A 13,071-nucleotide genomic window follows, 5' to 3' on the forward strand; every position below is an offset into this window, starting at 1 on the left:
AGAGAATGGAGTAGGGAATTTTACCACTAAGAATAAAGGATGACATTCAGTTGATCAGATAACAAGTAGCAAGTACAACATCACTCCAAAACACTTTAGGTACATCCATTTGATATAGTAAGGTTTGAGTTATTTCAAGAAGATGTCTATTTTTTTGCTCTACAACCCCAATTTGTTGAGGAGTGTGGACATAGGATGATTGATGAACAATTCCAAATTGAGTCATTTAAGTAGTGAATTGTGCGATGAAAAACTCTTTAGCATCACCACTTTGAAGTATTCGAACTGGCAAACTGAATTCACTCTTTATTTTAGAACAAAAGGCACATAATACATTAAATAAATTAGAACGATCTTTTATTAAATATAACCAAGTCAGTCTTGAATAATCATCCACAAAGGTTACAAAGTATTGGAAACCCAACTTGGACACAACCCTACTACTCAATCTGTACCCGAAGGCTGCCTGAAGGCTGAGTCATCCGGAATTACTACATCGGATGGAGCCCTAGAAAATCTTTGGGGAGTACTTTACCCAAGTCACCAATCGCCTTTCTCATCCACACTTTATCTGAGACGTGTGGTTGCACCCCTACATACATATAGTTATGGTACCGTGCTTTTACCATGAGATCATCATAACAGGACTCTACTATCATATATGGAAATTTACATCGTATAAAAATGTAATCATAATTCATTTCATAAAACCGTAAGTAACATAAGCTATACATATCTCTGCTACATATCTGCTAGATTATGACTCAGTAAAAATCGGCATATCATATCATATCATTTCTCATATATCATATCTCATATCTCGGCATATAGCCATTACATTTCAATATTTCACAAAACCTGCTCATTTAATGCCAATTTAAAACTATACTCATGCCACACAATTTTCATCAGTTAATTCATAAATAAATCATCTACTTGATAAAGTAATTTCTATTGCTAAAAAAGGAGTATGAATATCTCCAAGTTGTTATTTTATTAAATATAGATATATAGCTAAATACGAGAAAAATGGAGAAACTAAACCCTACCGTCTTTGGTTAATTTTTTTTTTAAAAAAATAAGCTTATGGCTTAAAATAATGATTTCCAACAGGTGAAAACATTCACAAAGACCTATACTATACTTTAAAAATATCATACTTGAGTTTAAATTATTGGTTTCAAAAATAAAGTCGATTAACCGAACCCTAGGCCCGGAAACCCTCGAAAAGCCATAATTAGATATAAAAATCATTTTAACATTCCATTCAGTTAAAAATCTTAAACATAACTGACATAATATAATTCTCTTACCTATTTTCTGAAAAACACTTGGGACGCTCGAAAATCGAACCCTAGTTTTTTCCCGAAATTGAGAATCTACTCCGCTAAATTTGTAGATATTCATTCCTTGATCCTCGTGGTAACCTCCAATCGTTGAAACGGGAAACGAACAGCAAAGGATCAAAGAGAGAGAGAGAGAGAGAGAGAGAGAGAGAGAGAGAGAGAGCGAGAGAGCATTTTATATTTCTTAATGAAGAAGCAAACAAAAATCCTATTTATAACTCCTTGACCGGGTCAAATTCGTTAACGAAATGGCGCCTTTGTCGACAAACCACAAAAGGTTGTTCATCGACGAAAGAAGGACCTCGTCGATGAACCCTAAGCCTGATATTTTTTGGACATTCTGGATCTCTTTATCGACGAGACTCTGAATTTCGGCGACGAAGCATAGAAGGGCCTTTGTTGACGAGAACATTGGCTTCGTCGACGAAGCCTGCTGTTCCATGTTGAAATTTTCCTTTCTTTCTTTCTTATTTAATTTCTAGGTTCGGGTCTCTACAGTTTCTATATATATATATATACACATATACATCCCAAAAAGGACCATAAATCCTAGAGTCATACCCCAAAAATCCATCCTACACTCAACCCAACTACTTACCCTTCAACCAGGGTAGCACTATTAGCCTCCTCTATCTCGGAGCTCGCTCCACTTGTCTGTCTGGGTTTCCTGAAATGCTTATATTACTAGGATGAGGCACCTCTTAGTAAGGGAGATAGACTAATATCAGTGTGTGGTAACATGAGTATTATCGTGTTATAAACATGTATTGCAAGTAATATAACTGTAATATATTAAGCTATAACTGTTAACTCATGGAAATCTGTACTTTTAAACATAAGCATACTATATCATAATAAATTTCCGTAACATGTAAATCTTCTGTTATATCTGTATATTACTGAAATTATGCCCTAAATGGATAACTGTATATCATGAATTAACCCCGCATGATTCGGGTTGTGTGGCCCGTGGGCTGGACCTAATTTTGGCTGGCCTACCAGGTTAAGTCAAACATGACTTAACTACGCACGATTGCCCACCCAACGTGGTCTGCCCATTCTAATCTCCGCAACACTTCTCGGGTTGGCACATAGTGGGTATCCTACTCTCCGTAACACTTTGGGGCTAATCAGCCTCCGACCCAACACTTTTTGAATAGTGTGGTTGCACTGTCGGCTATTACCAACCTGGTCCGCCCATCCTACTCTTCGCAACACTTCTTGGGTCGGCACACAAGGGTTACACTGTCTGATCTGGCTAGCTAGCTACGGTACCGTGCTTATAACTTACTTAGTCCATCAGGGATTCTGATATCATATAGTACATTTCACATAACATATAACAAAAACATATATCATTTCATTTTTCTGCATAAAATCTATCATATCATAATTTTTGAATAAACGATTTTATATATATATATATATATATATATATATATAAATCTATTCACGACATCTAGGCCAGCTGAATAATCATGGCATCTGGGCCGGCTGAATAATCAAGGCATCTACGCTGGCTGAATAATCACGGCATTTGCACCAGCTAAACAATCACGGCATCAACGCCGGCTAAATAATCATAATATACTGTAAATATAATTTTCTGTACTATTTATAATTTTTTTTCCCTCAAAACTGTTGTCAAATCATGCTTGTTCTGTAAAATCATAAAATATTTTGACATACCATTATTTACAGTAAAATTTATACTCATGTCACACACAAGTGAGTACTACTCTATAATAAATTATCTGGCCTAGGAAAATGTATTTTTCTTACAAAAATAATATTAAAATCATTTTCAAAGTTTCCTCAATTCAACATCAATATTCCCAAAAACTATACTAAATCATATATATATAAATTTTTGAATCAAGTACTGTATATTAAATAATTAATTTTTTAAAAATACCTGACTTAATCTATCCCCTTACTTGTTTCTTGATAAGCCTATGGAAAAACCCTAAACCACGCTCGTGGTGTTCACAACCCCAAACCCTGAAATCGCATTATCCCTTGTTCAATCAACTCAACCCCAATTTATTTATCATAAAACACATTTCCTAGGTCCACACATCCCAAATAATCATTTAAACCCTAAAATAACTCACTTACCCTGATTTTGGAGTGGTGCCCAAGGACTCCATATCAACAATCTGCTCTGGTCAACTTGTAGAGAATCGCCCATAGATCATCGTGGTAACTTCTAATTGTCAAAACGGGCTAAAATGGAGCCAAAAATGAAGAGAGAAGAGAGAGGAACCAAACTTAGAGAGAGAGTGGAGTGAGAAATGAAATTCACGCTGAAATTCTGATTTTAGCATATTTATAGACCGTTGGCCACGTGTCTCGTTGGCCACGTGTCCTCATTGACGAGACACGTGCATTTGTCGACAAGCCACAGAAGGGAGTTCGTCGACAAAGAATAGGTTTCGTCGATGGTCCACAGAAATACGTTCGTCGATAAAGATAATGGGTTCGTCAATGAACCCTTAATGGCCTGAAAAATATCTGGTCTCGGTATCTTCTCGTCGACGAGACCAAGAAGGACGTTCGTCGATGAAGACCATGAGTTCGTCGACAATTCCCTGTTGATGACCCTTTTTTATAATTCCTTTTTCCTTCATCTCTTTCTTTCCTTTATTATTTTTATAAATTAAATTTTTCCGGCTCTCTACATCCTCCCTTCCTTATAAAAATTTCTTCCTCGAAATTTGCTATTTATCCGTTGCACCAATCCTTAAAGTAAAACGCTGAAATTTTATTAATTGCCCTCACTTATGGTGGAGGAATACCATGGTTACATTCATAGTTCTGGGAGATTATAATAACCAAACAAAACTCTCCCAAACCATCAAAACTAAAAACTATAACATACAACCGATTAACCTGTACAAAAATCTACTTACTTACATGATTTCTTACTTGAACATTTCCTTCCTTTAGCTGATGCTGAATCCCACTAAAACATATGTGGGTATTTCTGACGCATTTCCTCCAACTCCCACGAAGCTTCCTCAATTGCGTGATTTCTCCAGAGCACTTTCACCAGTGGGATTTTCTTGGTATGTAATTCCTGCTCTTTATAATCTAAGACCTGAACTGGTATTTCTTCATAAGATAAGGTCTCGCCAATCTCTAGTGTTTCATAACTTATTATGTGAGATGGATCTGGGATGTATTTATTCAACATGGACACATGAAATACATCATGAATTCTGGATAGCGCTGGGGGTAACGCTAACCTGTAGGCAACTGGGCCAACTTTTCCCCATATTTCAAATGGCCTAATGTACCTAGGGCTAAGCTTACCCTTCTTCCCGAATCTCATTACTCATTTCATCGGCGCAATCTTTAAGAACACATTATCACCCACTTCAAATTCTAGCACGCATAAATGGATATCTGCATAGCTTTTTTGTCGGCTCTGAGCAGTCTTAATTCTCTCTTGGATAAGCTTGATTTTATCAAAAGTCCGTTGTACCATCTTTGGCCCCAATATATGCTTTTCTCCAATTTCATCCCAATATAACAGAGATCGACATCTCTGTCCATACAATGCCTCGTATGAAGCCATCCCAATACTAGCCTATTAGCTGTTGTTGTAAGAAAACTCCACTAATGGCAGGTATTGAATCCAGCTGTCTTCAAAATCTAGCACGCAGGCACGCAACATATTCTCTAATATCTGAATAGTCCTCTCAGTTTGTCCATTGGTCTGAGGATGAAAAGTTGTGCTAAAAGCCAACTGGGACCCTAAAGCTCTCTGTAAGCTTTTTCAAAATTGAAACGTGAATCGTGGATCTCGGTAAGAAATTATAGACATAGGCGCTCCATGCAGTCTAACTATTTCTTGTACATACAGCTTTGCCAATCTACCCATTGAGTAATTTACTTTGACGGGAAGAAATTGGGTAGTCTTCGTCAGTCTATCAATGACCACCCAGATGGCTTCCTGTCCATACTGCATCAGCGGTAACCCTGATACGAAATCCATAGCAATATGTTCCCACTTCCATTCGAGAATATGAAGTGGTTGCAATGGCTCTGCCGGTCTCTGATGCTCAGCCTTCACTTGCTGGCATGTCAGCCACTGCCCTACATATTCAGCAATCTCTATTTTCATATTGCTCCCCTAAAATGATAATCTCAAATCTCTATACATTTTCGTACTCCCTGGATGTACTGTAACAAGGAATGGTGCGCCTCTTCTAGAATGGTTCGTTTAATCTAAGCATATGTAGGCACACAAAGTCTAGTACGGAACCTCAAAACTTCGTCATCTGAAATACTGAACTCTGCTCCCTGATCGCTTTGCGCCTTATCCAAAATCTTTATTAACTCTATATCTTTCACCTGAGTAGCTTTAATCCTTTCCAGCAATGTGGACTGCACCACCAGATTAGCGATGAACGCCTGATGATTACCCTTTACAAGCTCCACCTAGAGTCTTTCCAAATCCATTTTGATATGATGTGCAATTACTATTGCTGATACAGACGCGCTCCCTGATTTATAGCTCAACGTATTAGTTACCACATTAGCCTTCCCTGGGTGGTAACTGATGGTGCAATCATAGTCTTTAATCAGATCGAGCGATCTCCTTTGTCTCATATTCAATTCGCTCTGTGTGAAGAAGTACTTTAAACTTTTATTATCTCAAAATATTTCGCACTTCCCACCATACAAATAATGTGTTTAGATCTTCAATGCGTACACCACCACAGCCAACTCTAAATCGTGCAAAGGATAATTCTTTTCATATTCTTTCAACTATCGAGAGGCATATGCTACAACTCTCAACTGCTAAATTAGAACACATTCGAGCCCCTTCAGGGACGCATCGCTGTAAATTACATATTCACCATCTCCTGTTGAATAGTTAATACTGGTGCAGTGACGAGCCGCTGCTTCAATTCCTAGAAGTTTTGCTCACATTCATCATTCAAACCTAGCATTTTTCTTGGTTAGTCGTGTCAGAGGCCCTGATAGCCTAGATAATCCCTCTACAAACCGACGATGATATCTCGCCAGTCCTAAAAAGCTTATGATCTCTTGCACATTCCTCGGTCTCGCCCAATTTACCACTGCCTCTATCTTGCTTGGATCTACACTCATTCCATCCCTGATATCACATGCCCAAGGAATGCAACTTTCTCTAACCAGAATTCACACTTCTTAAATTTGGCGTACAACTTCCTTTCTCTAAGTTTCTAAAGTACCAACCTTAAATGTGTCTCATGCTCCTCGAAACTCCTTGAATAGACCAGTATATCATCAATGAAAACCACTACAAACTGGTCTAGGTACTGATGGAAAATTTTGTTCATCAGATCCATGAATACAGTAGGAGCATTCGTCAATCCGAATGGCATGACCAAAAACTTATAGTGGCCATACCGGGTTCGGCATGCTGTCTTGGTGATATCCTCTGCCTTAACCTTCACTTGATGGTACCTAGAGCGTAGATCAATCTTTGAATAGACCTGTGTTCCCTAAAGCTGATCAAACAAATCATTAATACGGGGAAGAGGATACTTGTTCTTAACTATTACTTTATTTATTTCTCTGTAATCTATACACATCCTCATCGACCTGTCTTTCTTTTTCACAAACAAAATTGGTGCTCCCAAGGGAGATACACTGGGTCCGATAAAACCTTTATCTAACAATTCCCGCAACTGATCTTTTAACTCTCTCAACTTTGCTAGAGCCATTCTACAGGGAGCTTTGGAAATTGGTGCCGTACCTGGAAGTAAATCAATGGCAAAGTCAATCTCACGATCAGGAGGAAATCCAGGTCGCTCCTTTAGTAAAACATCGCAAAATTCCTTCACCACTGGAATATCGGTAGGCTTCGATTCTTTCTCTATCACGTCCTTTATGTAGGCTATATACCCCTGACATCCATCTAGGAGTAGCCTCCTTGCTTAAATAGCTGACACTAACTGTGGTGAGCAATACACGCGTGACCCCACAAATTTGAACTCCTTCTCCCTAGGAGGTTTGAATATCACCACTTTCTAATGACAATCGATGCTGGCATAATTAGCAGCTAACTAATCCATTCCAAAAATCATATCAAATCCATGCATGTCTAACACTACTTGGTTAGCTGATAATACTCTCCCATGAATATCTACTGGATATCCTCTGAGCACCCTTCGACACCTCAATACTGACCTTGTCGGTGTAGCTACCAACAACTCAGTGTCTAACGGTTGAGTTTCTACCCCCACATAACTTGGCGTATCCCACAGACACAAATGAGTGTGTGGTTCTTGAATCAAATAAAACAATAGCTTTAATTGAAAACGTATTAAATGTAACTATCACCACATTGCCAGCTGCCTCAACATCTCCTGGTTTTAGTGTGTAGACTCGCGCCTGTGCGGTATTTCTCTACTGACCGCCTCAGGGCGTCTAGAAATTTCCTCGGAATGGTTTGAGAGCGGGAACATTACTTCGATGTGCACGACAGTTTCATGCCAAATGTCCTGATCTACCACATTAATAGAAGACATTTCTCCCCACTCGACACTCTCCCGAGTGTCTTTTACCACAACTAAGACAACCGGGATGAGTTTGCTCACCCTACATCTCACAGCTCCCGTCTCTTGCCTCTGTCCCCCGCAGTATCCACCTCTCCTCCATAGGCCTCGGCTAGAACCCGCCTAAGATCTAGGAGGTGTGGGTCTCTTCCTCTAGCCTTGCACCTCAGCACCCCTCTGCCTACTCGTTTCTACCACGGCGGCCTTATCTACCAGTTCAGCGAAATCCTGCACCTTCAAAGCTGCCACCTGTTTATAGATTGCTTGCCTCAGACCTCTCTCAAAATTTCTTGCCTTCTTTGCCTCATCAGGAACAATATAAGGGGCAAGCGGGATAGTTCAATAAATTTTACTGCATACTGTTGGACTGTCCGATTCCCCTAATTCAGGTTCAAGAATTCATCCACTTTTGCTTCTCTAGTGGTGGTAGGAAAATATTGATGGTAGAATATCTCTTTAAACCAGCTCGAGGTCAGAGCTATATGTACTGTCTCTGCTCCTCCACGAGTCTCACAATCAACCACCAACACTTAGCCTCTCTTGTCAATATGAAAGTGGCACACAATACTCTCTGCTTATCAGTGCAGTGTAGTACAGTCTGTATCTTTTCCATTTCCTGGAGCCGGTTCTCTACAACAATTAGGTCCGTACTCCCTGAAAAAGCTAGAGGCTTCACTTTGGTGAATTGTTCTATAGTGCTGCCCTGGTCTGCTAATGTGCCTCCCTGCTTCTTTGAGCTCCGCGCAATCTTAGTCGTAACCTGTTGAGCTACACAATGCAAAACTACATCTAAATCATCGCCGCCTATATTAGAGGGCCCTGCACCATCATCGCCATTGGCGTGAGCACGACTACAGCTAGGGTCCATTCTGAAAAGAAAATAAACGTAATCTGAGGACCCTATCTTCATAACATAACTATTATATTTATCTAACTAAAATCTAATGTCATCAATTAACCTAACGTCCTTATTCTCAATTTAAGATTCAGTCTTGCAATTTAGAAACACAACCCGACAATAGTTTGCTATGACTTTCCTGAAATCGTAACCCTAGGAAAGACACAGAAACCACTATGGAAATTCTTCTTCTAGACTGCAGAACAAAATCCTAAATTCTTATCTTAACTTCCTGAAATTGACTCACTAAATCCTGATTACCCCATTCACTATCCTCTCCAAGATTTATTCCTATACTTTGGTATTGTTTCCGCTGTGTACTAAAGTCTACAGAACCTATCAACCTAGGCTTTGATACCACAATTGTCACGCCCTAAAATTTTCTGCTATATTTTTTTTTTCACATAATATTAATAATACTCTGATACAATAAAACTTAGTTCAAGTCAACTCGGACCCATAGGTACCGGGGATTCACTTGTTTATACATACATGTCAATTAAGTAGTGGAAATCATAATATACTTAACTTATACACAATACCAGAGTTTTACTGTTTCTATATATACACACATATACATCCAAAAAAGGACCATAAATCCTAGAGTCATACCCCAAAATTCCATCCTGCACTCAACCCAACTACTTACCCTTCAACCAGGGTAGCACTATCAACCTCCTCTATCTCAGAGCTCGCTCCGCTCGTCTGTCTGGGTTTCCTGAAATGTTTATATTGTTGGGGTGAGACATCTCTCAGTAAGGGAGATAGACTAATATCAGTGTGTGACAACATGAGTATTATCATGTTATAAACATGTACTGCAAGTAATATAACTATAATATATTAAGTTATAACTGTTAACTCATGGAAATTTGTACATTTAAAAATAAGCATACTATATCATAATAAATTTTCGTAATGAAAATTCAGAGCTTCGTCGACAAAAAGATCTAGAACATTTGGAAAATATCAGGCTTAGGGTTCATCGACGAGACCCTTCTCTCATCAACGAATAGCCTTTTGTAGTTCATCAACGAAGGCTCTATTTCTTCTACGAATTTGACTAGGTCAAGGGGTCTATAAATATATTTTCAATTGCTTCATTGTTAAGAAATCAAAATATATATCTCTCTCTCTCTAGAACCTGCGCCCACACACACACACTCTCTCTCTATCTTCGATATTTCACCGCTCGCTGCCCATTTCAACGATCAGAAGTTACCATGGGGATCAGGGAGCAAATATCTATAAGTCTAGTGGAGTGGATTCTTGATTTTAGGAAAAAGATAGGGTTCGATTTTCGAGCATTTCAGATGTTTTTCAAGAAATAGGTAAGGAGATTATATTATGTTAGTTATGTTTATGAGTTCTGATGGAATGAAATGTTAAAACGGTTTTTAGATAAACAGTTACGACTTTTCTAAGGTTTCTGGGCCTAGGGTTTGGTTAACCGACTATATTTTTGAAACCAACCGTTTAAAATAAAGTATGATATTTTTAAAATATAGTATTGGTCTTTCGGAACATTTTTACCGGTTGGAAGATTGTTATTTCAAACCATAGACTGTTTTAAAAACCAACCAAAGACGGTAGGGTTGATTATCTCCATTTTTCCCGTACTTAGCTATATCTATATATATATATAGTAAAATAACAACCTGGATATATTCATGCCCCAATTTTAGCAGTAGTATTTATATTCTCAAGAAGATGAGTTATGTATGAGTTACCAGATGAAAATTATGTGGCATGAGTATTTTTTTAATTTGCATTAAATGAGCAGGATTTTTGTACTACTGAACTGTAACGGCTATAAGCTGAGATATGAGATATGATGGCTATATGCCAAGAGACAAGATGTGATGGCTGAATGCCAAGTTTATGAAATGCCAATTTTTATCGAGCCAGTTATGACAGATATGATACGCCGGTTTTTACCGAGTCAGTGTCGAGCAGATGTTCTCACTAAATTATGTACCAATTATGTTATATTACAGTTTTATAAAATGAATGATGATTATAGTATTATATGGTGTAAATTGCCATATATGATAGTAGAGCCCTATTATGATGATCTCATGGTTAGAGCACGGTACCATAGCTATATGTATGTAGGGGTGTAACCACACTGCTTGGATAGAGTGTGGATGGGAAAGGCGACTGGTGGTCTGGGTAAAGTACTCCCCGAAGGAGAGATTCCGAGGCCCTATCCGACAGAGTATTCTAGATGACTCAGCCTTCGGACGACCTTTAGGTACATATTGAGTGGGCACCATCGCACTACTTTATGTTTGACTTGGCATTAGTTGACCAACTATTTACTATAGAAAGGGCTATATTAAGCCATCAGTATGTATTTTCAAATTTACTGAGTAATATAGGTTTTTTTTTAAAATGCCAATTAAATGTATTTAAATGTTAGCAGATATGTACACACGAAATCTCATGCTAGCCACACACTGATAATAATATAATCCGTCTTACTGAGAGGTGTCTCACCCTAGCATACAAATGTTGTTTCAGGTCCGCCGAGGGATCGAGCCTAGTGTGTTGCTAGGCAGAGTTAGATAGTAGATAGTTCTTGTTAGAACTGGTGAGATATTAGACATTGTCTCTCTCTTTTGGGGATTGTATTATATAATAGATTATGTTTTCATTTATGTATGGATGTGTATAAGAAATAGTTAGAAACTCTGGTAAGTATTAGATGATGTATGTTTTCTGCTGTGTATGTTTATGCAGTTCAGTATAAAACACCCAATTTTTCCTTATTTGGGCGGGACGTATATGTATGGTATCAGAGATATGTATGATATGTATGTTTAATGGCACTCCGGGCCCTCCTAGAGGGTCGGGGCACTACAATTGGTATCAGAGCTAACCAAGTTGTTAGGTCTTGTAGACTTGGTTAGACGAGGTTAAGAGATCTTACTAGAGTATAGAAGTTAGAGTAAGAAACAAGGATAAGAATGGGTATGATAGGGAATTTGGGTTTAGCTTTGTAAGCCTGGAGACAGAAATCCATTGGCGGGCTTCTGTGTTTATCTGGATTAATCGACATGTTTAGAAAATCATGGCAATCCATTAATGATTTTGCTTCCAAGTGGAAGGGCAGAACTCGAGCTAGAATGAGAGTATCAAGTTAGTAGAGTATGTCGTTATTAGGGACGTTAAGTCATTGAAATGAGTCTTATAATATTGTAGTAGTAGCAGATATGTAGGGTACCAAGCTTTAAAAAATTTTCTTAATTATCTCTTCAGGATGGAGTTTAGGGATAATACTATGAATGCTGGTGGCAATAGTAGTGAGGGGGCTAGCTATGAGGCTGGCAGTGACTCCACAGTGGTACTTCATGACTTCGCCCAACAGTTTATGGTGGAGGTCATGCGGACTTCTAGGGAGCAAGATCGTCCCACGAATGATCTGGGAGGTTCTATTGATCAGTTCACCATACTGAAGCCTCCTACCTTCGCAACAAGTATAGACCCGATCCGAGCAGAGAATTGGATTCAAGAGATCGAGAAGATCCTGGCTGTTCTACATTGCACGGATGAGCAGAAAGTGCTCTATGCGACGTTTAAGTCCACTGGAGGAGTCGAGAGGTGGTGGGAATTGGTAAGGATATTGGAGGAGTAGAGGCCAGTACAGGTGGCAATGACATGAGGTCGTTTCAAATAGGTGTTCTTTGAGCGGTACTTTCCAGTCACTATCAGGAATACGAAGATGGTGGAGTTCACGGTTCTGACATAGGGGTAGCTGTCAGTTCAGCAGTATGCCGCCAGATTCATGGAGTTGTCTCGCTTTGCTCCGTTTATGGTACTGGATAAGGTGAGAAAAGCCTAAAAGTTTAAGAGGGTTTTGAAGAAGGAGATCCAAAAGTAGATGACGATACTATGGATTTAGGATTTTTCTACGCTGGTGGATAAGGCCACTGTGGCAGAGGAGAGCCTGTAGGATCATTGAGAGGTCCAGAATCCAAAGAAGAGGTTGACACCTTCCAGTTCTTATTCAGGTGCAAGGAAGGGCCCTTGGAAGAAATATGGTGGTGGCGGAGGCCAGCAGCGAGAGACTGGTGGTGGTACATCTCAGGGTACCACATCTTCCTTTGCTTGTCCTACTTGTGGCAAGCAGCATGTAGGGAAGTGCATGATGGGTTTAGGTGTTTGCTACCGGTGTGGCAAACTAGGGCGTATGGCGCGTGAGTGCATCACGTCAGGGAGCAATGCACCCCCACAGTAGCCATATCAAGGAGGTGCTTAGGCACCACGTGGC

The sequence above is a fragment of the Malania oleifera genome, chromosome 5, assembly GCF_029873635.1.
Source record: "Malania oleifera isolate guangnan ecotype guangnan chromosome 5, ASM2987363v1, whole genome shotgun sequence".
Lineage (NCBI taxonomy): Eukaryota > Viridiplantae > Streptophyta > Magnoliopsida > Santalales > Ximeniaceae > Malania > Malania oleifera.